At 40.6% G+C, this 24,705-nt stretch overlaps 1 protein-coding gene across 1 annotated transcript in view; it reads left to right on the top strand.

The window, feature by feature from the left end:
- Positions 1-7,245: 7,245 nt before the first annotated feature.
- PRLR (prolactin receptor) overlaps positions 7,246-24,705 on the top strand; it is a 58,758-nt gene continuing 41,298 nt past the window's right edge. Inside the window, exons 1-2 of the mRNA XM_008062674.2 lie at positions 7,246-7,368; positions 21,855-21,919. The gene's annotated coding sequence lies outside the window, so the exon portion shown is untranslated. The remainder of the gene's footprint in view (positions 7,369-21,854; positions 21,920-24,705) is intronic.

Raw genomic sequence — 24,705 nt, 5'->3', positions numbered from 1 at the left:
CTGAAGAGGTCCTGAGAAAGTGCACCCAAGAAAGTCAGATTACAGTTTAGTTTTATATACTTGAAGGAGAAAAGAACTACAAGCAAACACATAATACATGGAAGGTATACATTGGTCTGGCCCAAAAAGGTGAGATATCTTGAAGTGGAGGGCTTATAGGTTATAGGTGGGTTCAGAGATTCTTGAATTTGTAATTGGTTAATGAAGTAAGGCTCTGCCTGCAGTCCAAGCACTCCGGGAAACTGAGGCAGGAGAATTGCTTGAGGCCAGGAGTTAGAGACCAGCCTAGGGCAATATAGGAAGACCCCCATCTCTTTAAAAAGGGAGGAAAGGAAAGGAAGAAAAGAAAATAGATACGGTTCTGTCTAAAATTTGGAGTCAGCAGAAAGGAATGGTTTAAGTTACAGATGCTAGGTAGCAAGATTGGTGGCCTGCAGGCATGACTTAACCCTTACATGACTTTAGATCTTATTTATAATTTGGTATCTTATTGCCACAAAGAATTTGTTTCGTCAGTCTTATGATCTCTAGTTTAACATTAATCCTGATCAGTCGTGCCTAAGCTCCAACAGTGAAGGAGCATAGCAGGGCATATCCAACTTCCCTTCCCCTCATGGCCAAGAACTCAGTTTTTCAGGTTTTACCAGAGTCCCCTTGACCAAGAGGGCATCCATTCAGTCGGTTAATGGGGGGGGGGGGTCTTAGGATTTTATTTTTAGTTCGCAGTATTATTTTTATACCTCATAGTCTCTGCTCATTCACCACTTCAGTTTGCCACACTGCTGTTTTTTCTACTTCCTGGTTCCTCAGCTTCTGCTCTCATTGCTGCTTTCTTTTGCTTGTCATATTTCAAATATGACAGTTCAAATTCCCAAGATAAGGCATCAGGTTATCCCTGCTCTCCCCTATTTGGGCAAAGATTTTCCCACCAGACAACCTCATAGGCATCTGACCTTCCGACAAAATAGCTGCCCCAGAACATGATTAGATCTACCACAGGATGGGGAAAGCCAGTGGTGAGTCATGTCACCCACAACAAAACATGGCTGCCTAAGGCAGCCTTTCTCAGAACAGGTACTGGTTGAGGCAGACATTATGATTGCCATGCCTAAAAATGAAGATCAGAAAACTCCAGGGCTTAGGTTCTGGCTAGAGAAACCACAAGATGGTCCGGAAAAGCCAGAAGAGAATGGAGTCATTCTAAAACAGAATGCAGAGTGTGGCAAGGGCAAACAGACATTCAGAAGCCTGAGAGGAGGCTTTGCAGGGTCACGAGGGAAAGAGAATCCAGGGATAAGAAAGAAGGGTCAGGGTTCAAGCAGTCAACCTAATAAAGCTAGAATAGGCCCAGGTGCCGACACAGGAACAGACCAATAGAACCAAGAAATATCTAGAACAATCAGCAAAGGTGAGGCGGTTATGTCTCCCTCTAGCAGCCTTTACTCTCTTCCTTCTTCCCAAAAGCCAACACACGTAAACGTAGGTCGAGAGGCTGGTAGGACAAGACAGCTGGACATGCTGTGTGTGCTGAGGAGGTCAAGGGGCAAGGATGGAAAGCAAGTCTGACAGATCTGTTTTGTCTCTTGTGCCACCAGTTCTGTATGCATGCTTTCTCTCTGTCCCTCTCTCCTTCCCTTCATGCTTTTTCCTTAACCGATTTCACTAGGACAAAATTATTTTATTTTTCTGACTGAGTTGCAAAGAAGCATTTGTTTCCTCATTCTTCATTTAAAAAGCAACAGAATAAAATTCTCTAAGGAAAAATAACACAAAACTCTAAACTGCATTAAATTACATTTTAATTTATGTAGCCTTAAATGGATTGTTTGTCTTTCAGTAAGTGGATCCAATACAAGGGGTAAAAAAGATTCTCCAACTCCATGTTCTAGATGATTTAGATGACTGGGCTGCATCATACCAACACCAAGAAATATCTAGAATAATGGTTTCCAAACTTACTAGCACATTTGAATTTTAATGCTCAGGTGGCATCCCACACCATTAAATCAGAAAGCCAACCATCAGTATTTTTTGTTTATTTATTTATTTATTCATTTATTTATTTATTTTAGTTATAGTCTCACTCTGTCACTCAAGCTGGAGTGCAGTGGCACGCTCACGGCCACCCCAGCATCGACCTGCTGAGCTCCGGCAATCCTTCCGCCTCAGCCTTCCAAGTAGCTGGAACTACAGGCGCACTACTACACCCAACTTATTTTCTATTTATTGTGAAGACGCGATCTCGCCAAGTTGCCCGGAACTACAGGCGCACTACTACACCCAACTAATTTTCTATTTATTGTAGAGACGCGGTCTGGCCAAGTTGCCCGGGCTGGTCTCAAACCCACGGGCTCAGGCAATCCACTCGCCTTGGCCTCCCAAAGGATTACCCGGCCATATCAGTATTTTTTAAAGTTTCTCAGGTAATTCCAATTTGCAACAGACTTTGGGAAGCACTATCTCAAAGGTTGTTTTAATAAAGCCTGAATATTGGCTTGCTTTCTTGCCAGTTTACTTTCCCCAAGTGGAATGTAACAGAAAACACTTTTTTTGCCCAGTTAATTGAATTAAATCCCAGTTCACTGAGGTTGTGCTCTAATGGATTGCCAGAAGGCAGCCAGCTGAGTAGTTCCTGCTTCAGTCAAAACAGCAGGCAGACCAGCGTTGTGGCATACTGTCGTCAAAGCAATGGACTTATCCACTGATTTGTGATTGTTAGTTTAATCTTCAACTCTGTAACTTGGTGTTTTAATTTACTCAAACACAACTTTGGACCTTGAAGATTTTCTGCCTTCATTACCCCCCTGTTCACCTGAGGGAAAAGAAAGCAATATTGTCTTCCTGACACTAAGCCTTTGTGTGATAACCCAAGGACAAAGTAGCCATCGCACCCCTCAAGCAACATCCCAGCGGCTCAGTACATATTTCAAGAGGTCACCCATTTCCAACTCTCAGTTTCCTGATTTCTTTTTCATCTTCATATATAAAGGGTTTTGTTGTTTGTTCTTTATAAACATGGTTGAAAAGATTAGGCTATAGTAGCTCAATAGTTTCTGGTTCTGAGTGTAATCTATTTTGCTGGCATGTTCTCGTGACCACTTGGCAAAAATGAGAACGTGACCTTTTTTTGCTCCCAGCAACTGTGTCATTTGGTAACCTATCAATTCCTCATTTGTTTGTCCACAGCATTTAAGGATATAAAACATATCTTGCAAGAAAAGGATCAGATTTAAGCCTGATCAATCTGATAGAAAAGGTCCTAACATACAACTTAATGATGATATCCAAACCCATGGCAGATTGGTAGAAAAAAATTTAAGTTATTTGGTCTCTATTTCCACAAAAAAAATAGGATTAAAGTACAATTAATTGGGAGTATAGTGATCCAGAGACAATAGCTTTAGAAATAAGTAATAGATCTGGCTACTAAAAAACCTTTGGCAACTCCATTCCTAAATGAACAGTCTGTTGTGGAATGGGAGTCAGAAAAATGAGTGGGTTACAATCCTACCAGGACCTCCAACTTACCATAACTGTACACGTTATATGGCTTTTCAGGGCCTGTGTTATTCAAGATTCTCCAGAGAAGCAGAACCAGTAGGAGACAGATAGATAGATAGATAGATAGATAGATAGATAGATAATTTATTATGGGAATTGGTTCATGTGATTATGGAGGCCAAGAGTTCTACAATATGCCGTCTGTAAGCTAGAGTCCCAGGAAAGTCAGAGGTATAATTCAGTCTGATTTGGAAGGCCTGAGAACCAGGAGAGCTGATGGTATAAGTCCCACTCAGGCCAAATGCTTCAGGGCCAGATCAGAGCCTGATATGAGTCTGAGAGTCTGAATATCTGAAAACCAGGAGCTCTGATGTCTAAGGGCAAAATAAGCTGAACGTCCCAGCTCAAGGAGAAAAAGAATTCCTCCTTCCTCCATGTTTTTGTTCTATTCAGAACCTCAACGGATTGAATGATGCCCACCCACATGGGTGAGGGTGGACCTTTTTTACACAATCTACTGACTCAGATACTAATCTCTACCAGAAATACCCTCAGAGACACACCAGAAATAATGTATCACCAGCTTCTGGGCACTCCTTAGCACAGTCAAGTTAGCACATAAAATTAACCATCACAGGACCTCAGTGTCCCCATTTGTCAAATGAGAAGTTGAGCTAATGCTCTATAATATTTAAAAATAAGACCTGTAGTCTTCTGCCTTGAACAGTTTATATAACAATAGAAGTTGTTTATCTGAGGTCCCTTCAGCCTCAACAATTTAGAGTAATTCACGGATTTCTTTGTTCCCTATTTTGAGTTGCAAAAAATATAACTGGATCCCCATATTAGATGATACCAAGGAATTCTGTTGGATATTAAAATAATCTATAGAATGAAGAATATGGTCCTAATTATTAGAGATGCATACTGAAATAGGTAAGGGTAAAAATAACATGATGTCTGAGATTTGATTTTTATAAAATAATACATATCTAGATCTCACAAGACTGTTTGAGCTAGCGACATTTCCGTATATGGAATCTATGTTCTAGAAGGAGGAATCAGGATCTGGAGTATGCAGATGCTGGTGGTCTTGGATGTTCTGGCCACAGAACCAAGAGTCTAGAAGCTTTAGAGGCCACACAAAACTTTTCCTGAAGATCTTGGACATGGTGATTGATTTTATTTCTTTTTTCCTCCTCCACATTATATAGATAGGTTGGTAAACTGAAATCGATTTCTCTTGAGTAAAATGGAAACTATGAGAGATTTCAGTGAATTTTCTGGGGATACATGCTAATAGCAACATCAAAGACAGAATGAAGATGGAAGATGAGGTGCTATGCCTTCCTCACTCCACTCCTCCTTCCTCTTCTGGCACTATTTGTCCTACGGGGGTTTTGTGTCTACCCAGCATCTCCTGAATCATTCTCAAAGCTATTTCCAATGGTTAGAGATCTCCTTTAAATATAAATTAACAAGACATCATAGCATTGATCTCAGGACACCACCACTGGCTTTTACAGTAGGACATCAGTAATGTTCTCACTGGAGGAGTATAGATGCTACATTAGCATAGGATGTGTGCTGTGTCCATATTAGCCAGGCTAACCTGATCCAGTATATTCTGAATATTTTCACTGATGAAGAACACTATTAGCTGGGCTCAGTGGCTCAGCCTGTAATCCCGTGCCTTGGGAGGCTGAGGTGAGTGGATTGCCTGAGCCCGCAGGTTCAAGACCTGCCTGGGCAACTTGGTGAGACTTCATCTCTACAATAAATAAAAAAAATTAGCCGAACGTGGTAGCGCACGCCTGTAGTTCCAGCTACTTGGAAGGCTGAGGTGGAAGGATCACTGGAGCCCAGCAGGTCGAGGCTGCGGTGGCCGGGAGCGGCCACTGCAGTCCAGTCTGGGCCACAGAGTGAGACTCCAACTCAAAAAAAAAAAAAAGATGTACAAAGAGCTGAATGTTATACATTCATTTTGTAACTCATGGATCAAGGAGTAATTTCAACTTTCAAGTCCTGTTGAGAAATACCTTAAAAATTTTTATTTTATGTTAAATGTGTAGGGTACAGTTCAGGGTTAGGTATACAAATGATCATTATGCAGGTACCCTTATTGATGAGGTGTACCCCTGCCTCCCTTGGCAGTGAGAAATACATTTCATAAGACTATAGCTGCCATAGATAGTGACTCCTCTGATAGATCTGGGCAAAGTAAATTGAAAACCTTCTGGAAAGGATTCATCATTCCAGATTCCATTAAGAATGTTTGTGATTCATAGGAGGAGCTAAAAATATCAACACTAATAGGAGTTTAGAAGAAGTTGATTCCAGCCTTTGGGGATGACTTTGAGGGATTTTAAGACTTCACTGAAAGTTACGACTGCAGATATGAAGGAAATAGCAAGATAACTAGAATTAGAAATGGAGTCTGCTGCCGGGCTCGGTGGCTCAGCCTGTAATCCCGTGCCTTTGGGAGGCTGAGGTGAGTGGATCGCCTGAGCCCGTGGGTTCGAGACCCGCCTGGGCAGCGAGACCTCCTCTCTACAATAAATCAAAAACCAGCCGGGCGTGGTAGCGCATGCCTGTAATTCCGGCTACTTGGAAGGCTGAGGCGGAAGGATCGCCAGAGCCCAGCAGGTCGAGGCTGCGGTGGCCGGGAGCAGCCACTGCACTCCAGTCTGGGTGACTGAGTGAGACTCCAACTCAAAAAAAAAGAAAAAGAAAAAAAGAAATGGAGTCTGAAAATGTGACTGAATTGCTGCAATCTCATGACATAGTGAGACTCCAACTCAAAAAAAAACACTATTAAATTTTAAATTAGTTCATATAAGAAGTTACGGGAAAGGTATTTATAAGCATATCCAGTCCACTCAGCTGTAAATCATCTGTATTCGTTTCTTAAGGCTGCCATAACAAAGTACCACAACTAGTTAGCTTAAAACAACGGAATTTTTTTTTATTCTCACAGTTCTACAGGCTAGAAGTTTGTAATCAAGGTTTCAACAGGGCCATGTTTCCTCTGAGACACTGGGTAGAATATCAAGCTTTGCCTCATCCTAGCTTCTGGTGATAGCCCCAGCAATCCTTGGCTTGTGGTTGCATCACTCCAATCTCTGCCTCAATCATCTCATAGCGTTCTCCTTGTGTGTCTCTTCTATACAGTAAAAATACCAGTCATATTGGATTAAATCCCAGCCTACTCCAGTATGACTTCATCTTAACTAGTTGCATTTGCAATAATCCTGCTAGCAAATAAGGTCACTTTCTGAGGAATCAAAAGACTTCAACAAATCTTGTGGGGAACGCAATTAAACCCATAACACCACCCAAAAAAATGACACCTGAAAATGACATCCAAACAAATGAGAAGTTTTCCATTTTTGTCCTCTGTTGTGGCTAGGTTCCTAAGCTTACACCATTTTAGATCTAAAAATTCACTTCCTGTCTGAAAACTGATTTTTGCCAAGAAGAATTGAAAGAACAACCCACCCTCTGTGGGCTTTGCCAGTCCCTTCAGAAACACATGTCCCGTCCTGTGTGACATGTTCATAGAACTCAAATGGGTAGATGCTGCCAACACAGTGACGGCAACGTAGACTCCAGCTCCAAGTGAGCTGCCAACAGTGACGGCAACCTAGACTCCAGCTCCAAGTGAAAAGGGATTCATGAGTCACTCCTGTAGCTTGCCCTTGCTACAGTTGCCCCACCCCTCCGAACTCTCACCCCTCTGTCTGGCTCATTCCTTCTGCTTTGCGGAAACCACAGCTGCTTTTAATCAAGCCATTTTTTTATTCTGTCGAAGGTAAGCTGTAAACCAAATCAAGCCACACCAAACAAATCCAACCACCTTCAAAGCAAGTTATCCAATCATCATTTTTTTGTAGTAGAGGAGGGAGGGATGGTGAGAACCTTGCATATCCCAAGACAAATAATAATCTGCCTAAAGAGTCAGTTTGCCAAGAGGTAATCGGCAAACAGGTTGGTACTCATGAGAGCTGCACAGACTGGTCATTGAGGATATTCAGAGCCAGGAACAAAGCCTAGCAGGCACCCTTGGTAAATCTGGCAAGCTCTGTGCCTTCGCCTTCTGCATTCTGAAGCAAGCATCCAAACTTTGATTGGGTTGCGACATGCCCAGGGTAAGTCACTGGGCTCCCTGGATTCTGGGCAGATTTCCTTATGCCGCAAGCACACTTCTCTTTCTCTGGATGAGGACCAGGTCCTCGGGGGTAGCAGAAAAAATGCGTCTGCAGAATCCACACCCTGTTATCATTTATGTGTCTGCTCCCACCCCCACAGCTTGGCACTTTAAGGGAAAATGGGAAGGAGTTAAATTACTCTTAACTATTAGAGGATGGACAGTAGAGGGAAAAAAAGAAAATGGGAGGAAGGGGAAATAGGTATCAAATAATTTTTTGAAAAAGAGTTGATCACAATGATTAGGATTATAATGATAGGATGTGATGATGTCTGTGACTGATAGAGAAGTAGAGTTGGCCAAGCTACTGGGATTTTTCCAGATTTCAGGGCCATATTTTTTCTTGAGACCAGTCAAACCTCAATCCCACATTTGCCGCGCCTAATCCCTTGAACTTTGTGTAAATTTTGCCTAACTTTGCTGGGCCAGAGAAATGTAGAGTGAGGGGGCTGTCAGAGTTGCACAACTCCACAGTGGTTCATCTGGCAGCTAACTCACGGATGCGGCAAAGCTGAGAGGAGAGCAAGACTCTCTCAAAATTAGAAACTGCATTGAGATTTCAAGCCAAAGGATGCGATTTGCCATTACCTTAGTTGATTTTACAGTAAACTGAGCAAACTGAGAACACTAGGAAGGTTTTTTCTCTTGGTGTCTATATGCCAATCATAATTTTTCTTAGTTCTCTCAATTGGCATCCTGATTCATATCTAATGCCTGTTGTGATACACACTTACTGAAACAAAAGCTGCCTTCATTACCACCACCAGCATCCACAAAGGAAAGAATGCAACACCGTCTCTTTTTTCCCCCACCTGTTTCTGATTTTGATTTATTTAAAAAATGGCTCTGGTTCCCTTTGCAATGGGGAGCCACAAAGATAGAGGGCCCTTCTCTTGGTTAATTGAGCTCAAATTTGGAACATGACTGGCTCTTCAGTAGTAAGATTTTGAAAGGAAAGGAAGAAAATACAGGGAAAGGGACAGAAATCAGGTAGATTTGGAGGTTTGGGCTGAAAGTTGTGCTTATTCCAACTTCCCAGCAGACAAATACTTGACAGGCAGGTTAAAATGTGAGGCTGTGAGAACAGGATTATCAAGCCTCTGTGGAGGGTGTATAAAATACCTTTTTGTTCATCGCTGTTCATTCAATAAAAGAAGCTGAACATGAAAGAATATTTATTATCATTTATGCAAATAATTAGGGGGAAAATAGGCTTGTATCTTTTTAAGTAGCTTTATTGTGATATACATTACATTTCATAAAGTTCACCTGTTTAAAGTATAGTAGGCCCTCTGTATCCTCAGGTTTCACATCTGTGAATTCAACCAATTGATAGAAAATATTCAGAAAAAAATGACAAAAATAGTACAACAAAAAATTTTTTAAATGTAGTTGTATAATATTTATAAGTAATCTAGAGATTAAAGTATACAGGAAAATATGAATAGACATATGCAAATATTAAGACATTTTATATCAGGAACTTGAAAACCTGTGGATTTTGATATTCACAGGGGTCCTGGAACCAATCCCTGCTGGATACCAAAGGACAACTGTATACATTTCAGTGGATGTTAACATACAGATGCTCTTTGACTTACAATGGGGTTATATCCCAACGAACTCACTGTAAGTTGAAAATATTGTTTAAATCAAAAGTACATTTTTGATTTATGATAGTTTCAATTTGCAATGGGTTTATCTGGCCTAACCCCATCAAGGAGCATGCTGAATGCCTTACTCTTTCACACCCTCTAAAGACAAAAAGTCATAGAAACATCATAAGTCAGAGACCAGCTGTATTTACAGAGCTATGTAACCATCACCATAATCTAATTTTAGAGCATTTCATCACAATGTACATTAGCAATTGTTCTCTATTCCCTATTCTCCCCAACCCCCAGCTCCCTGGCCACTACTAATCTACTTTCTATCTCTGTAGATTGACCTTTCTGGACGTTTCACATAAATGGAATATTATATGTGGTTGTTTGTGTCTGACTTCTTTAACTTAGGACAATGTTTTTTAAGTGTATCCGGCCGGGTGCTGTGGCTCACGCCTGTAATCCCAGCACTTTGGGAGGTCGATGTAAGAGGATTGCCTGAGCCCACGGGTTCAAAACCAGCCCACTCAACTTGACGAGACCTCATCTCTACATAAATCAAAAAATTAGCCAGGCATGGTGGCACATGCCTGTAGTTCCAGCTACTTGGAAGGCTGAGGTGCAAGGATTGCCTGAGCCCTGTAGGTTGAGGCTACAGTGGCCATAAGTATGCCACTGCACTCCAGCCTGGGCAACAGAGTAAGACTGCTCCTCAAAAAAAATTTTTTTTTAATGTATCCATGTTTTAGTATGTATCAGTACTTCATTCCTTTTTATTGCTGAATAATAATATTCCACTGTAGGGTTATACCACACTTTATCTATTCATCAGTTGATAGACAACACACTAGTATTTTAATTAAAAGAGCTAATTGTCATGATTTCTATAATCTGAATCATACAACTTTTTAGCTGTACATAGAACAACAGTTTTTATCCTAATATCTTAGATTTAAGGGGTTTTAGTATTGATAGCAAAAATACTTCTATTTAAATTTGTGGAGAGTGGATGTTTGCAGGATGACCTAATGAAAATAGCATAATAAGGTTAGGATACTATATTTGTGTTCTTCAGTTATCTTAATAGAGTTGGTTGGTATTTAAGGCTTTTTATTCCTGTCTTCTAATGAAATAACTTTAGAATGTTTGAAGTTTTCTTGATGACATGCATATGGAATATTACATTCACAATTGTGTGCTCAACTGACAAGTTCACAGCTGAGTATGAAACCAAGCCCATCACTGGTTTGCAAAGGATCTATTAGCTTCACGACCCTGTGTGTTGTGTCAGCTTTGCCTCTTCATGGCTTTTGGCTTGGATATAGATGAGGAGACATGGAAAAGAGGAGGAATAGAAAGTAGAATTCCACAGGTCTTAGAATTCACCTTGGGATCCCATATTCAGACAGTTCTTCCTCAAGGTAACAAAACTCTCCATGGCCACCCTTCTTATATGGGGAATAGTGGCCAGCTGAAGGCTTTGCAGTCCTGGCATGACCACTTCTTATCTTTGGGACAATGAGCCAGTATTTATCCTCTTTCTTGTTCTTGTCAGATATGAAAATAATAATGGTTCTTATTTCTTAAAGATGCTTTGAGGATTCCCATAATTCCTGCCAAATAGCAAATGTGCAATAAATGTTAGCTGTTAATAATCATTAGCAGCCGGGCTCGGTGGCTCAGCCTGTAATCCCGCGCCTTTGGGAGGCTGAGGTGAGTGGATTGCCTGAGCCCGTGGGTTCGAGACCTGCCTGGGCAGCAAGACCTTATCTCTACAATAAAATCAAAAAATCAGCCAGGCGTGGTAGCGATGCCTGTAATTCCAGCTACTTGGAAGGCTGAGGCGGAAGGATTGCCGGAGCCCAGCAGGTCGAGGCTGCGGTGGCTGGAAGCGGCCACTGCACTCCAGTCTGGGCGACAGAGTGAGACTCCAGCTCAAAAAAAAAAAAAGAATCTCAAACTAAAGTGAATTTTTTGGTCCAATAATATATCCCCCAGCCCCTGATTTATGGAGACCAAAAGAAACTTCACACAGCACTCTCAGGTTAAAAAATGGTACACTGACTCATTTCCATCAGCTAGGGAATTCGTCTGTTGTGCCCATGTTGATGTTCCAGTTCTCAAGTCAATAGTTTAAGATATTTCCATTGCCATCACCACTTACCCACCAACAGCATTTTTAAATAAGCCTTGGGAACAAATGAGTAAACAGAAGCACAGTTTATCATTCTGCCAAGTTCAGCTACCCCCGGAAAAGGCAGCTTTAGATAGTGAAACAAACAACTAGATTGAAAAACAGAAGTGTCAGCCTTGACACATGCTGCTAATTTGCTGCTTCATGAAGGTCATTAGCTGTGTTACCCAAGAGCAAGGGAGAAACAGTTCAAGGGCCAGAGACGAATGGCATTTAGATGGTCCCCAACTGAGCTGAAGTAATTGGAAAACTAAAGCAGATATCTTCCTGCTCACATTCCCCTCTCAACAGTCTCCCTGATTATGCAGTGTACAAATAGGAGCAATGTTAGCTGCTAATCCTAAATAATCCTAAACCTGGGATACAAAGACCTCAAAATATTTATTCTCTTATATTTCTAGGTGAAATGGTGTTCTCAGTTCAGATTATCATGAACATAACAATCTGCTATTTCAATTAAAAGAGTATGTTCTTTCCCCACTTATAGTATTAGTAGCTTCAAAAGCTTAAAGAACATTTACAGAAACCCTCTCATGGGGATTTAGAGATCAGGACAAAGGTAACCTTTTAAGAATGTTCTTAATACTGCAATCAACTGGGAATTATTTTTTAAAACCAATTCCTTGAAAAGTCCAGATAGTGTCTTTTCATCATTTGGAGGTGTTTTGTATTGCTGGTTCATGCCCACTTTAAATGAATTGTGTAACCCTAGTTTGTAAATGCCCCTCACTGTCGCTGAGAAGGAGAATCTACACTCGCAGCCTCTGCACTCAAATAAGCCGAAAAACATTTCGTTCAGGTCCACTGCTAGTGGTCACCTCATCCCCATGTCCAACCCATGGTCACTTCAATCGAGATGATCATTGACTGATTTCTGCAGACTCACATTCATGCCAGTTACTCACTCAACTGGAACAACCATCCCGCCTTTATGTGATTCTGATTTGGTCTTCTCAAGCTTATAAAATTCAGCTCTAAACTCTGCTATTCCCTGCTCATCATCCAAGGCAATCTAGACTTTGGTTCTTTTTAAACTATCAATAGTACTGTTTATTTACTTTACACTCATTTCCAAAAGGGCTTGAAATAATCCACTTTAAATATGAATCTGCTAATAACCAATACTGTGACCTCAGACAGGTTATAACAATAATAAAACTTCTAACTTTTCAGTGTTTCACTATTACAGAACACTTCCATATACCTTCTCTGGTTAAACTTATTACCCTCAGAGAAAAACAATCGACTGACATGCTTCTGATAAAGCTAGTAAATAGAAAACATTTTGGAAACTAAGGGCACTGGACAAATGCAAAGGTAATCCTGTTAATCTATTGACTGATTGAACTAGAGTTTCAATGTGTTGGTCCAACTCTGATTTCAACTCTGGCCTCCAGAGACTTTTCCATTATGGATATTTTTCAGGAATGGGAGTCAGAAATGCCAGAACCAGGAGGTTAGAATGGGTATTCATTCAATGACCCAGACAAGAAACTTCTTGGGAAGAAATGAATTGAGGAATTTGAGGATGTTAGTAAATACAAAAAAAAAGCCTTAAATTTTCCCCAGCAGCATATTGCAGGAATATCTAAATTCAGGACTAGGAGTTAGAGACTACTGATTAAATAATAAGCCTCCAACCTCCTAGAATCACAGCATTTCAGAGTTGAAAGTCCTCCTACAGGTCTTGCAGCCCTGACTTAAGTTGCTAACCCCTCTAGGATTTCACTGGTCTCTGCATAAACTCCCAAAGTAATGAGAAGCTTACTTCCTACCAGAGGGACCTATTTCATTCGTGGCCACAGTAATCATCAAAAAGTTATTCTGCCATGTAACATTACCCCTTTGTTTTAGCTTCACCCAATAATGGGCAATTGGAATGTCCAGTGAGGGACACCCATTCTCTTCTATTGAACACAAATCTGCCTCCATGGAACATACACCACCAGTTAGAGGTGCCCTCTAATTGTGTCTTTAAATATGTTTTCTTGGTGATCATAGCAGCCCTGAATGTTTTCAGGATCCGCATACAATGCCTCTGAGAGCTAGCACATTGTTCTTCCCACCCTTAACTTCTTGTCTTATATATCTCTTCCCTTTTCCTCTGGCAGCTGCAGGCAGGTCTCTTATAATTCTCTTAGATGCTAAGCACACAATAATACATGGAAAGTGAGGAATTCAGTGAAAAGGAGCAGAACTTGATTCAAGTCCTGACAAGTTTCCACCTCTAAAGCCTCATAAATACTATGATTAACCTGATGGGGGTAGGAAAGTATAATGATAGACTATAAGTGAATATTTATTATAAACTGCAGTGTACTATAAAGCCACTGAATACTTTAACAGTGAATTCTCTAGCACCTTGCTTTACATTAAAAGGCATTAAACAGAGAAGTAACTTGTCGAAGGGTCACAGGATCAGTTAGAGACAGAACTAGAAACAAACCCCAGGTTTTCCAGCTGTTTTACTGCCTCTCTGTTGAACAATGAAATCAATAAAGCCATCCATACTTAGAATAGCACCCAACGCATATTAGGTGCTCAGTTACAATAGGCTGAATAAACATGTAAGTGAACGAATCAATAAACGAACAACTAAGACTTTTTCGATGATAGCATTTTACAGGTTCCCTCCAAATGTCACTGGAGTTCTTAATTATGTTTTAATTAGCTCTCCACTAAGGAGCTTGGTTCTCAAAATGTACTTATGAGGATTAAATGAAATAATGTATTAACATGCTTAGAAGCAGTCTGGAAGTCAATACATATTAACTAATTATTGGCTTTCTGTTTTCTAGCTGTTTTTTAAAAATAAGATTATGCTGATGCCACCAGGACTCACTAATTTGAAAATCACTTTACAATCTACTAATGAAAGGACTTCTGAAATTGCAAAAATATTGATGCTATTTGTCAGTTCCTATCCTACACTTTTAACTAGACCACCTGCACCCGCCCCTTGTAGCTTGCACCAGATAAGACACAACAAAATCCTGGATCCTTTCACTTCCTCATCTGGGCCTGCGTTTACTCTGCCCCTGACCTTTGGGCTCTCTCTCCCAGTCCTAGTCAGCACTTGCTGGATCTGACCATGGATTTGACTTTACCCTGTTTAACCCTTAGTGCACTTGATCCCTCTCTCTCTACTTCAGTCTCAATCAGGAATTTGAAATTTCCCTTTGGTTGCCTCCACTCCAGCCACCCTGGTAGGTAAACAGAGCCCATTCTCTTAACTCAAGTTGGTGTGTTAGCCTCAGCCTTGTAGAGATCAGACACTCTTCATATTGTAGCAGTTGTTATAAATACTGATTTTTTGTTTAATTCCCAATAAATGTCATTTAATATTAGTATAACTATTACTAATATAATTATGTCATTAATATCGATTGACTTTTTAAATATTTATTTATTTTTAATGTTTTCTATACTAGAAATAGGCTAGGTATAGTGGCTCATGCCTGTAATCCCAGCACTTTGGAAGGCTGAGGAGAGAAGATTGCTTGAGCTCAGGAGTTCAAGACTAGCCTAGGCAACATAGTGAGACCTCATCTCTACAAAAAAAAAAAAAATTAGCTGTGCATAGTGTTGCACACCTGTTGTCCTAGTTACTCAGGAGGCTGAGGTGGAAGAATTACATGAGCTCAGAAGCTCGAGGTTATGGTAAGCAGTGATTGTGCCATTGCCCATTAGCCTGGGTGACAGAGTGACACACTGACTCAAAAAATTAAAATAAAAAAATAAAATAGAGATGGAGCCTTGCTATGTTGCCCACACTAGTCTCAAACTCCTGGGTTCAAGCAATCCTCCCATCTTGGCCTCCCAAAGTGCTAGGATTGCAGGTATGAGAGCCATACATCTGGCCAATTTCTTTTATTGTTATTTATTTGTACATATTTCTGAGGTACATGGGATATTTTGTTACATGCATAGATTGTGTAGTGTCTCACTCTGTTGCCCAGGCTGGATTGCAGTGGCACATTCACGGCCACCCCAGCGTCAACCTGCTGGGCGCCGCAATCTTTCCACCTCAACCTTCCAAGTGGCCGGAACTACAGGCGCGCGCTACCACGCCCCACTAATTTTTGATGTATTGCAGAGATGAGGTCTTGCCACGTTGCCCGGGCTGGTCTCCAACCCGCCGGCTCAGGCAATCCACTCACCTCGGCCTCCCAAAGTGCTGGAATTACAGGTTGAGCCACGGAGCCCCGCCTCCCCTGCCCCTTTTCATTGGATGCCTCTGGTCTCCCAGTTTGATGGTACACAAGTTCAGCTTGCCCAACAAGAGTGAATCCCAAGTGCTTAATTAGATACACTTCTTTTTTCTCCAAGGGCTTCGCATGTGTATCTACAAATTACCAGATGTAATCTTTATTACTTGCCAGAATGCTTGAAGCTTCTTTCTGAATCTCAGTATATCTGACAATTTGTCAAGACTAAAGACTAAACTTGTCAGTAAACAAGAAAGAGCTTTGGTAAATTCTGTAATTAGGATTATGCATGCAGTTCTGGTGTGGACAAGAAATATTTATCTTTTTAATCTCTGTGGCTTGTGCTGGATTACTGTTTATTATCTTCTCATTTGTTAATTGTATATCAATCCCCACTTTATCCCATCTAGAATGTAAGTTTATTTCAGACTATGGACTTGACCTGTCTATATTCACAGCTCTATCCTCAGCACCTAAAATAGCACTTGGCAAAGCAGGTGACCAATTAGTATGTGTTGAATTCTGAATGAAAGAAAGAATAAATGAATGACTGGGAAACAGGATAGAATTGTGCTTGGAACAAAGTCTTTGGCATCAAAAAGATTTCAGTTCAGAATTTGGTTATGCCATTTCCAGCTATGAGTCCTCTCTGAATTTTAGTTTCTTCAGTAAAATAGGGATAATAATAGTACTTACCTTGTAGATTTGGGAGAGAATTAAATAAGATAATGTATATGAAGTTCTTAGCACAGTAGCTGGCACATTTTTAAAATTTAGTAAATGTTGACTATTATGTCTATTATTTTCAGTGATAAATCTTGATTCAAATGTTGAAGATTATCAGAGGTAATTGAATTAATTTAATGTGACTAGTAGTGACTCTACTAAAGACAAATTAGAGTAATGAAGATGTCAGAGAGATTTTAGAGTCAAGTAGACAAAAAAAAATGTATTGGCTACAGCCACCACATTTAAAGTACTATGTCAGGCTTAAAGGGGTGGAGGATGCAAGGAGAGATATGACACAGCCCCTTCCCCCTAAGAACACAAAATCAAAAAGACTTCCTATGTATGCACTATACCAAGCTGAGGATACAAAAACATGAGTCATCGTTACCTCTCATGTTACCAGATTTACTCTCCATGCTCTGCAGAAAATTAGTCTAAAACAATCAATCTCTGCTTTGAGCTCTAATAATGACAAGAATTTTACTGAGTCATGAAACATCTCTTTCTATTTAAAAACACTGATCACCATTAGTACAATCTTTCTTTCTTTCTTCCTTTTCTTTCCTTCCCTTCCCTTTCCTTTCCCTTTCCCTTCCTTTTCTTTTTGAGTCAGGGTCTTACTCTGTCGCTCAGGCTGGAATGCAGTAGCACAATCAGTCTTGACCTCCTGGGCCCAGGCAATACTTCTGCCTCAGCCTCTTGAGTAGTTGGGACTACAGCATGTGCCACCATGAGTGGCTTATTTTTTTTTTTATTTTATTTTATAGTTTTGTAGAGACAGGGTATGGCCATATTGCCCAGGCTGGTCTCAAACTCCTGGCCTCGAGCAATCCTCATACCTCAGCCTCCCAAAGTGCTGGGATTATAGGCATGAGCCACCATACCCAGTCAATCTTTCTTAAAATTAGTGCAAATCTACCTTCCAGTGATTTTTACACATTGATACAACTTCTGCCTTATGGATACCTCTAGAATAAGTTTATCTTGTTCCTTTATATCAGAGGTCAGCAAAGTAAGGCCTGTAGGCCAATCTAGCCCGTTTATCTTTGTAAATAAAGTTTCACTGGGCCACAGTCAAGCTTATTTGTCTACATGTTGTTCATGGCTGACTTTGTACTATAGTAGCAGACTACTTGCAATATTTTAGCCCACAAAGTCAAAAATAGTTACTATTCAGCTCTTAAAGAAAAATGCTTTTAACTTCTGCTCTATGTGACTGAACTTAAAGACAAGTAACATGCCTTAAAGTGAGAAGCAAGGAATTGAGTGCAGGACTCCAGGTGGAAGCTAATGGAGACAGAATTAAGTAGCACCATCACCTCCCTTGTTCTATATGCCATAATTCTAATAATGTGGCCAGAGATCAGGCTGGTCTTTGACTGACAGCATAGTACTAAACAATATAAAAGACTAAATCTCTGAGATAATTTTCTCAAGAGCTTCTATTATGTCTTTTCACCCTGTATTGGTATAGCCTAGTATTGGAAAGTATATGCAAAATGTACATCTTTCTTGCTTGTCCAAAGCAATCACAAATCATTGATATTCAAGGGCTATCTCATTCAGGGTCAGACAGGAAAAAGATGGCATACTCAGCTAGGATTTTTAAGAGAATGTAATGAAGAGACTATTTACATACCTAAGGGCAGGGTGGAGAGAACAAAGAAATTTGTCACTCGCCCCTCTGCATGGACAGAGAGGGACAAATTTTGCAGGGACCCAGTAATAGCTGGAGCCATGGCAGAGAGGTTGCCCAGTTAGGGTTGTGGTAAAAGATATATAAACACTGCTAGAACACAGCTATGAGGGAGGAAAAGGGGTAGGGATAAATAACCTGTCATGTTTGTCTCCCACCCTCTGCCTCCTGTGGGTACACCCCTACTTGAAGCTGTAGGGCGCAGGATTCAGACCCAAAGAGTACAAAGCAGGTAAAGAATAGGTCTGGGAGCCAGGAAAGAGAATGACAAGGGTTAACACGGTGTACCAGGGATTTAATAAATGCTGAATTAATAATAGATGGATGAATGAAGTGAGAAACCATGATCTCCTTTATGCCCTCCTGTTTGTTGTTTCAGACTCTCCACCCCACCACCCAACAGCCCTTGTCCTGCTCCTCTACTCCCTTTGCTATAACCCCTCAGGGTTTCTATCAAGAGTATAAGAAAGTCTGGATTTTATTTGGGCAATAACAGAACAGAGCAGGAGTTGTACTGAATAGAGCTAAGACATTATCAAAGAGAGAACTTGAAGTCCTGAAACAATTCCCAGAATCCAAAATGTTTTCTAGAATATTCAGAGTTTTTAAAATGAAAAAATTCAATGTGGAGAAAAATTGATGGCTTCTGAGAAGTCTGCCCAAAATGACTATCTGTGTCACAGGCTCTGGATTCACCAGACCCCTCATTACCAAGTGCCTCATGGTTGGCTCTTTTATGCTCAGATGGCACTCATCATATCATAGGCTTTGACTGCAAGGACTTCTGTGTTCTTGATTGATTATGCCAACAGCAGCAGTGTTGAGAAAGTGCTGTGTGTGTGTGTGTGTGTGTGTGTGAGAGAGAGAGAGAGAGAGAGAGAGAGAGAGAAATTGTCAATAGCAGGAAACCTCTGGTGGCCATCCGCAGCTTCCTGTCACTCACCTCCTCCTCCATTAATGGTAGTCAGCATGGAGATTATTTAGCACTGGTTTCCTCAAGCGATGCTCTTTAGGGGTCTGGATTCTGCTCCTCTAGTTAGATTGTTTGCTTTTGCAAAACAAATGTGCAAAATCGAGGACTAAATTAGGAATTGTAGTCCATATAACAAAGCCCATTTTAAGAAGCCTATTCTGCATGCATGTCCTGAAACCATTTGTTTTCTAACTCAGATCCACACTTCTAGCAGTTGTCCCCTCATGCATCACAGACCCAGGCCAGTCAGTTCACACAGTTTGAACGTTCTTATACAAAACCTAGAGCCAGGTATATTGGGGACTATGGGGGCTATGACTCTGGGTGGGCACAGCCTAACTTCTATAAGCCCACAACCCACCTAGAGTTACACTTCACAAAGTATTCTCATGCCAATGTTCATATGAACCAATAAGATAGGATTAAATTTGAGCTTCAAGTTAGAGTAGCCAGTTCCATATTTCTATTACTATGTCAGAATTTGCCAATAAATTAATGTCTCCAGGACCAAATTTCATAAAATTTAATCCCAACTAGGAAGTCTGGCAAAATTCTAGTAATCTCTATAGGTTAGGTAATAATACTGTATCATGGCAGAACAATTAAGAAACAAGATCTAACTACATACTGCCAACAAAAGACTCATTTTAAATCCAAAAAATACAAATAGATTGAAAGTGAAAGGAAGAAAGAGAATATTCCATGCAAATAGTAATCAAAAGAGAGCAAAGATGATAATACTACCTCAGACAAAATAGACTTTAAATCAAAACAGTTTAGAGGAGACACTGGACATTTTATATTGATAAAAATTTTAATGCGGTAAGAAAATATTACAATTATAAACATTTACATACCTAAAAAGAGATCATCAAAATATATGAAGCAAAAATAGAACTAAAGGAAGAAAAAGACAGTTCTACAATAACAGTTGGAGACTTCAATATTCTTCTCAATAATGGATAGAAGAAACAGACAGAACATAAGTAAAATGTAGAAAATTTAAACAACCCAATAAGCAAACTAGATCTAACAAACATATACAGAACACTCTATCCAACAATGACAGAATACATATTCTTCTCAAGTGCACATGAAGCCTTTTCCAAGATAGACCATATGTTAGGCTATCAATTAAGTCTTAATAGATTGAAAAGATACAAAGTATCTTCTCTGAGAACAAGGGAATCAAGTTAGAAATCAATAACAAAGAAAACTGAAAAATACACAAATCTGTAGAAATTAAGTAACACACTCTTAACCAACCAATGGAACAAAGAAGAAATAACAAGAGAAATTAGAAATAATTAGAAAACAACGTGAATGAAAACATCACATACAAAAACTTATAGGCCACATTTAAAACAGTGCCAAGAGGAAAACTTATAGCTATAAATGCTTACATTTAAAAACAAGAACTATCTCAACAACCAAACTTTATCACTTAAAAATAATAGAGAAATAATAGAGAATATAAATGAAATCAAAAGTTGGTTCTTTGAAAAGATGAGCATAATTGTTTAGCTGGATGGACTATAAAAGACAAGACACAAATTACTAAAATCTGATATGAAAGTGGAGACTACTACCAAATCTACAGAAACAAAACAAGTTATAAGAAAGTACCATGAGCATTTGTACACCAACAAATCAGATCATCTAGGTCAAATTGACAAATTCCTAGCAATACACAACCTACCAAAACTATATGATAAAGAAATAGAAAAGCTAAATAGAGCTATAATTTGTAAGGATATCAAATTAGTAATCAAAGATCTCCTGACAAAAAAAAGCCCTGGATTTGATGACTTCACTGGTAAATTCTACCAAATATTTAAAGAAGAACTAATAGCAGTCTTTCTGAAACATTTCCAAAAAAATAGAAGAAAAAGGAACACTCCCAAATTCATTGTATTAGGGCAACATTACCCCAACACACACACAAAAAATACTGTATCAGCCGGGCTCGGTGGCTCAGCCTATAATCCCGCACCTTTGAGAGCCTGAGGTGAGTAGATTGTCTGAGCCCGTGGGTTTGAGACCCGCCTAGGCAGGCGAGACCTCATCTCTACCATAAATCAAAAAATGAGCCTGGCGTGGTAGCGCGTGCCTGTAGTTCCAGCTACTCGGAAGGCTGAGGCAGAAGGATCGCCAGAGCCCAGCAGGTCAAGGCTGCGGTGGCCAGGAGCGGCCACTGCACTCCAGTCTGGGCGACAGTGAGACTCCAACTCAAAAATAATAATAATAATAATAATAATACTGTATCTATGTTAGTTTTCTAATTTTAATCTGATTTTAATCATCACACTGTGCTATGTAAGAGAATGTTTTTATTCTTAGGGAAACCCACTGAAATATTTAGGGGTAAAGAGTCATCATGACTGTGACAAATCCTCAAATGATTTGAACAAAATATTAATTTTTATATATAAAAAAGATAAATTACATGCAGTAAAATATTAACAACTGGGGGTATCTGGGTTAAGAGAACATGAAATTTGTTTCTTGGGGGTGTTTTTGTTTTGTTTTGTTTTGTTTGCTATTTTTATAACTTTTCTGTAAGATTGAAATTACTTCATAATTAGGTTACCAAAAAGCTATTTCCAGAAAATGAGGGCTAGCTATCTTATGCCTATCACTGAAGTGACAGTGTTCAGCCAAGTTAAGTGCTGCAAAGTGAGCCAGAAATGGCATCTCCTATTTTCTCATCTTTGAGCTAAAATGAGCCATTTCCTCTTTCAGCTAAAGAACTCTTCTCCTATTCATGGAGGCGGACACTAAGGATGTTTTCCACATGAACCCTGAAGGTAAGGAGGACTTGATCACTTGCCCCTTGATCTCAGCACCGCCCTACTGTCCATTCATCCAGGCAAGGTCAGGAACTCAACTCTCTTGGTTCACAGAGAATGTAATCCCAAACCAATCAGGCAGCTTCCGTTATCCTCACAGACCTTTACAATCGCCCCAGCCCGCCCAGCTCAGAACCTGATACTCATCCCCTTCTGTCTCTCCCAAAGAAAATACCAAAGCTTTTAATAACTGATATATCCTGGTGGTACAATGTGTTACTTTTATCATTAGAAAGAGAAATATTTTGTTAGCTTTTATTTTCCAAGCAACCCTACACAAATTCTTGCCACAGCTTTCTGAGTCCTACTTCTGCTTCTAATATTGTCAAGGCTGCATGTCTCCCTGCTCTGAGCCCTATGGCAAGATTCTCAGGCAACAAGTTCTAGATCCTCACCATTTACCAGCAGTAAGTAAACCCCAGGTTGCCAGGATTGACTGGAAAATAGGTCTTGTAGTACTAGTACTCCATTTAACAGATGGAGAAACTAAGCCCCATGGCTTGCCTGTGTCCATACTATAGTCAAACAGGATCTAGACCCACTGAGATGAGTTGATATGTGTAACTCTAAGTCAGCTATACTCTCTCACAGAGGAAGTTAAGGACCTGTGAAGGGCCGGGAGCAGTGGCTCACGCTTATCACCCTAGCACTTTGGGAGGCCGAGACGAGAGGATTGCCTGAGCCCACAGGTTCGAAACCAACCTGGGCAACTTGGCAAGACCTCGTCTCTACAATAAATAAAAAATATTAGCCAGATGTGGTGGCGCATGCCTGTAGTTCCAGCTACTTGGAAGGCTGAGGTGGAAGGATCGCCTAAGTCCAGCAGCTCGAGGCTGCAGTAGCCGTGAGTGTGCCACTGCACCCCAGCCTGGGTGACGGAGTGAGACAAAAAAAAAAAAAAGAAGCTGTGAAGATAAGAAACTGACAAGGTAATTGGTTGGGAAAAGAATTCCAAGCAAAATTTTTCTGGGATTTCTTGGGAGTCTTTTCACATTGAAAAAGTGATAGCCCTTTGAGAGCCACCTGCTATTTCAGTATCAAGAACTGAGCCTGAACTTTGCCTCTGGACCAGAGTTTCTCCAACGACACTGTTGACATTCTGAGTTGGGTCATTTTTGTTGTGGAGTTCTTCTGTGCATTGTATGATACTTAGAAGTACTGGTGTCTCCCACTAAATACCAGTAGGACATCACCCCACCTCAACTGTAACAACCCACAACGAACGTCTTCAGATGTTGCTTAAGATTTTGAAGAGAAGGCTGGGCACGGATGCTAACGCCTATAATCCCAGCACTTTGGGAGGCTGAGGTGAGAGGATTGCCTGAGCCCATGGGTTTGACACCAACCTAGGCAACTTGGGAGACCTTGTCTCTACAATAAATAAACAAATTAGCTTGGTGTGGTGGCACACGCCTGTAATTCCAGCTACTTGGAAGGCTGAGGCAGAAGGATCACCTGAGCCCAGCAGGTCGAGGCTGTGGTGGCTGTGAGCATGCCACTACACTCCAGCTTAGATGACAGAGTGAGACTCCAACTCAAAAAAAAGATTCTGAAGAGGACAAAACTTTTTTCCTTGAAGTGCAATAAAATAATATTTCCAGGCTTTATCAAATGTTCCCTGAGTGGGACCAAATTTTCCCCTTTCAAAAACCACTGCTAACCGGGCTCGGTGGCTCAGCCTGTAATCCCGCGCCTTTGGGAGGCTGAGGGGAGTGGATTGCCTGAGCCCGCGGGTTCGAGACCCGCCTGGGCAGTGAGACCTCATCTCTACAATAAATCAAAAAAATCAGCCGGGCGTGGTAGCGCATGCCTGTAATTCCAGCTACTGGGAAGGCTGAGGCGGAAGGATCGCCGGAGTCCAGCAGGTCGAGGCTCGGTGGCCGGAAGCAGCCACTGCACTCCAGTCTGGGCGACAGAGTGAGACTCCAACTCAAAAAAAAAAAAAAAAAACCCACTGCTCCAAGTTACCTCAGCCCAGCAGGCACTTCTGTCTTTCAGAAAAATGGGCTGAAATGTATCACGTTCAGGGTAAACATTAACATATATTTGCAGAAGGAATGCATGCCATCAGTGGTCAAAATGCTCTGGGTTCCAGATCATGATAACCCTGCCCAAGAGTATCTGATCACTTTGAAACTGGTGGATCAACCCATTTGGACTTCTTTGAATTTCTTTCTCTTGCCTGGCCTTCTACCCCTTGACACCAAATGCCTTATGGTATTTACATGAAGGAAAAGCAAATAAGAGGTGTGGGATAGAACTGTACTGTGGAATACTGAGTAGTCCTCTCCTTCTAGAGGCTGAAAAGGTCCAGAAAGCAAGGTGTAGTCTGAACTATGTTGCAAAGCACCGGGGGATTTGGCCACTACTTTGTATTTACATATAGATTTATTTATAGACCATATTTTTGCAGGAAAGATTTGAAATATAGTGTCCAATTTACTTTGCAAATTTGATATTTTTAAACAAACAGGTGCCCATTCTGGGCAGTGGCTTTATTCAAAATATTTTTTTTTAATTCACTAAGTTGTGTAGAGCATGCAAGATGGTGGTAGCAGGCTTACCTGTGATATCAATTGGCAAACCAAAGCCCTGAGAGTAAATCCCAGCGCACTAGAGCTGGTATGAATTCTTTCTGTTCATCTTGAAGTGCTCCTCAAGGGCCTTTCATTCTCCCCTCTCCCCAGCCTCCAACCCCCTATTATCCTCCCCTTTTTACCCAACCTGGTGTTTGAATTGCAAAG

This window comes from Carlito syrichta, unplaced genomic scaffold (genome assembly GCF_000164805.1).
Source record: "Carlito syrichta isolate Samal-C Ts95f unplaced genomic scaffold, Tarsius_syrichta-2.0.1 Scaffold305792, whole genome shotgun sequence".
Classification (NCBI taxonomy): Eukaryota; Metazoa; Chordata; class Mammalia; order Primates; family Tarsiidae; genus Carlito; species Carlito syrichta.
Note: the sequence above shows the minus strand (reverse complement) of the source record. Positions and strands in the feature narration are given on the sequence as shown.